We start from the raw sequence: 5,000 nt of genomic DNA on the forward strand, positions 1-5,000 counted from the left end.
AAGACAGCAGGACGGTGGCCATGGAAGTCGGAATCCGCTAAGGAGTGTGTAACAACTCACCTGCCGAAGCAACTAGCCCTGAAAATGGATGGCGCTGAAGCGTCGTGCCTATACTCGGCCGTCAGTCTGGCAGTCATGGCCGGTCCTTGCGGCCGGCCGCGAAGCCCTGACGAGTAGGAGGGTCGCGGCGGTGGGCGCAGAAGGGTCTGGGCGTGAGCCTGCCTGGAGCCGCCGTCGGTGCAGATCTTGGTGGTAGTAGCAAATACTCCAGCGAGGCCCTGGAGGGCTGACGCGGAGAAGGGTTTCGTGTGAACAGCCGTTGCACACGAGTCAGTCGATCCTAAGCCCTAGGAGAAATCCGATGTTGATGGGGGCCGTCATAGCATGATGCACTTTGTGCTGGCCCCCGTTGGGCGAAAGGGAATCCGGTTCCTATTCCGGAACCCGGCAGCGGAACCGATACAAGTCGGGCCCCTCTTTTAGAGATGCTCGTCGGGGTAACCCAAAAGGACCCGGAGACGCCGTCGGGAGATCGGGGAAGAGTTTTCTTTTCTGCATGAGCGTTCGAGTTCCCTGGAATCCTCTAGCAGGGAGATAGGGTTTGGAACGCGAAGAGCACCGCAGTTGCGGCGGTGTCCCGATCTTCCCCTCGGACCTTGAAAATCCGGGAGAGGGCCACGTGGAGGTGTCGCGCCGGTTCGTACCCATATCCGCAGCAGGTCTCCAAGGTGAAGAGCCTCTAGTCGATAGAATAATGTAGGTAAGGGAAGTCGGCAAATTGGATCCGTAACTTCGGGATAAGGATTGGCTCTGAGGATCGGGGCGTGTCGGGCTTGGTCGGGAAGTGGGTCAGCGCTAACGTGCCGGGCCTGGGCGAGGTGAGTGCCGTAGGGGTGCCGGTAAGTGCGGGCGTTTAGCGCGGGCGTGGTCTGCTCTCGCCGTTGGTTGGCCTCGTGCTGGCCGGCGGTGCAGGATGCGCGCGCCTGCGCGGCGTTCGCGCCCCGGTGCTTCAACCTGCGTGCAGGATCCGAGCTCGGTCCCGTGCCTTGGCCTCCCACGGATCTTCCTTGCTGCGAGGCCGCGTCCGCCTTAGCGTGCTCCTCCGGGGGCGCGCGGGTGCGCGGATTCTCTTCGGCCGCCATTCAACGATCAACTCAGAACTGGCACGGACTGGGGGAATCCGACTGTCTAATTAAAACAAAGCATTGCGATGGCCCTAGCGGGTGTTGACGCAATGTGATTTCTGCCCAGTGCTCTGAATGTCAACGTGAAGAAATTCAAGCAAGCGCGGGTAAACGGCGGGAGTAACTATGACTCTCTTAAGGTAGCCAAATGCCTCGTCATCTAATTAGTGACGCGCATGAATGGATTAACGAGATTCCCGCTGTCCCTATCTACGGGAGTGTATGACCTACAAGTTGTTACTCCAAAGATTGATTCAAAGGACTGACTATGGCGACTAGCCGAAAAGTCCAGAAACGTAAGTCACCCAGCAAAGTAGCACGGGATGCAGAAAGATGGAGAAGGTGGAGGTCACAATCATCTTTGGATGAAGATGACGAAAGTAACGATTCTTACTTTGTTCCAGTTCCTGCGGTGCAGCCGGAGATGGTAGACTTCTCCTGTCAGGTCGGGTCCTTTCTGGCCGACAGGAGGGGGGTCTCGGTCGCGGCGGCGGGGTCGGGCGGGGCGGCGGACTTCTCCTGCCAGGTCGGGGGTTTCCTGGCCTCAAGGGGGAGGACATCGGCGTCTGGCACCGGCTCGGCTGCTGGACACACTGCAGAGAAGACATATGAATCATTAACAAATTTGTGTCTAGACAAAACTGTAACTGGTGATGGCACAGAAAATTTGTCAAAGGACCCTGTAGAACAAGTAGTACTGGAAACCTTGAAAGTAGAAATAACTGGTGGTGGCAAGGTGAAAGAGAAAATGGACCCAATAGATGTAGACACCTCTGTGAGAAAAAGGACTTATAACAATTGTCCCCCTGGGAATACATATGGTATATGCGAGGAGTCATTAAGACTGTCACGATTAGAAGACCCAGCGATCTTGATGGTGGCTCTTAGGCAGCTGGTGAGGACCGGGTATCCCAGAGGAAGAAAGATAACATTCCCTGCTCTGGAGGATGCTGATTGCATCCAGCTCGCCGCAGTAAATATACCTCTTGATTTCAAAGAATTAGAGGAACTTGTATCGAAAGTCTTTGCTCGAAGGGGCAGGGTTTTTGACCTAAAAAAGATATACAATGACATGGTAATGATGTACGGCAGGATCGCTTTTGATCCTGCCCAAACTTGGCCAAATAGCCATTTCTATACAAGGTATCCTGATGCACTTTAGAGTGTTTCAGGTAAATGCAATGAGAAGTCAGTTAGTTTTACACGAATTAAGAAGACTAACAGAGGAATATAAAGTAGATATCTTAATAATACAAGAACCATACTCCGTCTCGGGAAGGGTCCCTGGCTTTCCCGTTAACGCACAGGTGATTGCCTCAGGCCAGCAACCAATGACCTCAATCATAATACTAAGTAATTTAATTAAAACAACTGTAATTACACAATTATGTACTACACATCTCACGGTTGTAGAAGTAAATTTAAAAGGACACAGTTTGTATTTAATGAATCTGTATTGTCAGTATAGACATGATATTGACACTTACCTGAGACAATTGCGGACAGCAATAAGAACCTTACAAGACAAGCCTATAATAATATCAATGGATGCAAATGCGAAATCGCCGCTCTGGCATAGCCCGGTACAAGACCACAGAGGAATTGAACTAGAAGATCTAATCATGGAACACAATTTGAATGTTGCGAATCTCCCCGGCAACCCTCCAACTTATAGGAGCCGAGCCGGGGCAGCATCTTTCATTGACATCACTTTAACCTCAATGGACATTGCAAATAAAATTTTGAACTGGAAAACATACGACGGTATAACTACGAGTGATCACAATGTCATTGAATTTGAAATATCTGTGGAGGAGGACCGGGTGCCTGCAGAGTGGACAATGCGTTATGACTACGGGAGAGCCAACTGGGGCCTTCTGGAGGCGGAGTTCGATCCTCCAGAGCTCGGAATTGAATTTAACGTGGACGAGGCAGTAGAGGCCCTAACTACCTCTATAAAGACGGCTATCGCCGTAGCGATACCAGTGAAAAGACGTCTCATTCGGAAAGCGACTGCGCCATGGACTCCGGAGCTGTCGCGGCTCAGGCAGTCTATGCGTAAAGCACGCAGGAACTATCAGAGGGCTTTTGCCCAAGCAGAAAGACAATTCCATCTTACCATATACAGAAGACAGAAGAGGGTCTTTAAGGACACCCTAAATCAACACAGACAGCAGAGTTGGGAGGACTTCGTAAAGGAACATCTAACCCTGGACCCTTGGGGCATGCCCTACAAAATCGTGAGGGAGAAAATACACTCCCCAATGCAGCTCTCCACAATCAAAAAGGAGGATACTGACGACATGACAATTGACTGGAGACAAACTGCTGAGGAGTTACTTCGTGTGCTCCTACCGGACGACCGACCTGATTTGGACACTGAGCTGCAGAGGGAGATACGTCAGCAAGACCAAATAGAATACAATAATAATCTACAAGTTTACCCCTTCTCGCAAGAGGAGGTGGTACAAGCAATAAAATCCTTCGCGAGGCGGAAAGCCCCAGGGCCAGATGGTATACCGGCAGAAGTACTGCAGTGCATAGTACAAAAGTTGGCACCAAGTCTTGCCAAAATTTACAACAGATGTTTGGAATTGCGGAGCTTCCCAACATGCTGGAAAATTGCAGAAGTAGTCATAATCAAGAAGGGCCAAGATAAGGACCCTACACTAGCAAAGTCCTATAGGCCCATCTGTTTACTTGACGTTTTGGGCAAGACCTTTGAAAAGCTTCTGATGTCTAGACTGTCTAGCCACAGGCTTCTTCGTGGTATGAGTGAATTGCAATACGGTTTCAGAAAGGGCAAGTCTACATCTGATGCCATAAATAAAGTAGCAAGTATTGTGCACTTGTCCACGAAGAAATACGTCCTGGGCATCATGGTGGATATTTCCGGCGCCTTCGACAACCTGTGGTGGCCGGCGCTCTTTTCCCAGTTAAGGGAGATGGAGTGTCCGGGGGCGCTATACGGTTGCCTGAGGGATTACTGTCGGAAAAGAGTTGCGAAAATCACGGCTCCTGGTGCCGTGATGTTGAAAGACATCTCAAAGGGCTGCCTGCAGGGCTCTGTGTGTGGCCCCGTGTTTTGGGATGTAAACATGGACCCCCTGCTGACAACTTTGGATGGGAACGACACGGTACTGGGAGCGGTGGCGTATGCAGACGATCTTTTCATCATGGTCGAAGGAGATAGTCGTGCTGAAATAGAGAATAAAACAGTACAAGCATCTGAGATCCTAATGCAATGGTGCCAAAAGTCAAAATTACAAGTTGCACCACATAAATCAAATTACATTCTTTTAAAAGGAAAGCTGGCCCGTGATCCAGTCGTGCGGCTGGATAATAGACTAGTTTCGAGATCTAGGTCCGCAAGATACTTGGGCGTCCTCATGGATGAGGCGTGGAGCTATGCTCCGCACATCGACCATGTGGCTACCAAATCCCTCACAATATTCAACAAACTGATTAGTATTGCTCAAAGACGTTTCCATTTGCCCCCCGGGGCAACTAAAATGTACAATAATTGCATACTGATACCAGTTGTGGGGTACGGTTCCAGCGCGTGGGCGCACAGGCTCACTCAGGTGAAACCAGCACGTGTCATTAGACGAATACAGCGGAATGTAATCATGCGGTGTGTTGGTGCTTTCAGCACCACACCAACGGACGCTTTGTTTGTAATAATGGGACTTCACCCGCTGGACTTAATGATTAGACAACATGCAGCTATACACTGGATCCAAAAGCGGGAATACGAAAAAGTAACAGCACTTATAGGAGAACACATGAATAATATCAAGCAGATTAAAGAGAAAA

General features: G+C 50.2%; 1 pseudogene; it reads left to right on the forward strand.

Moving 5' to 3' along the window:
- The window catches only part of LOC126434251 (large subunit ribosomal RNA), a 3,014-nt pseudogene extending 1,560 nt beyond the window's left edge, over positions 1 to 1,454 (forward strand).
- Positions 1,455 to 5,000: the final 3,546 nt, after the last annotated feature.

This window comes from Schistocerca serialis, unplaced genomic scaffold (genome assembly GCF_023864345.2).
Source record: "Schistocerca serialis cubense isolate TAMUIC-IGC-003099 unplaced genomic scaffold, iqSchSeri2.2 HiC_scaffold_1185, whole genome shotgun sequence".
In the NCBI taxonomy this organism is placed as follows: Eukaryota; Metazoa; Arthropoda; class Insecta; order Orthoptera; family Acrididae; genus Schistocerca; species Schistocerca serialis.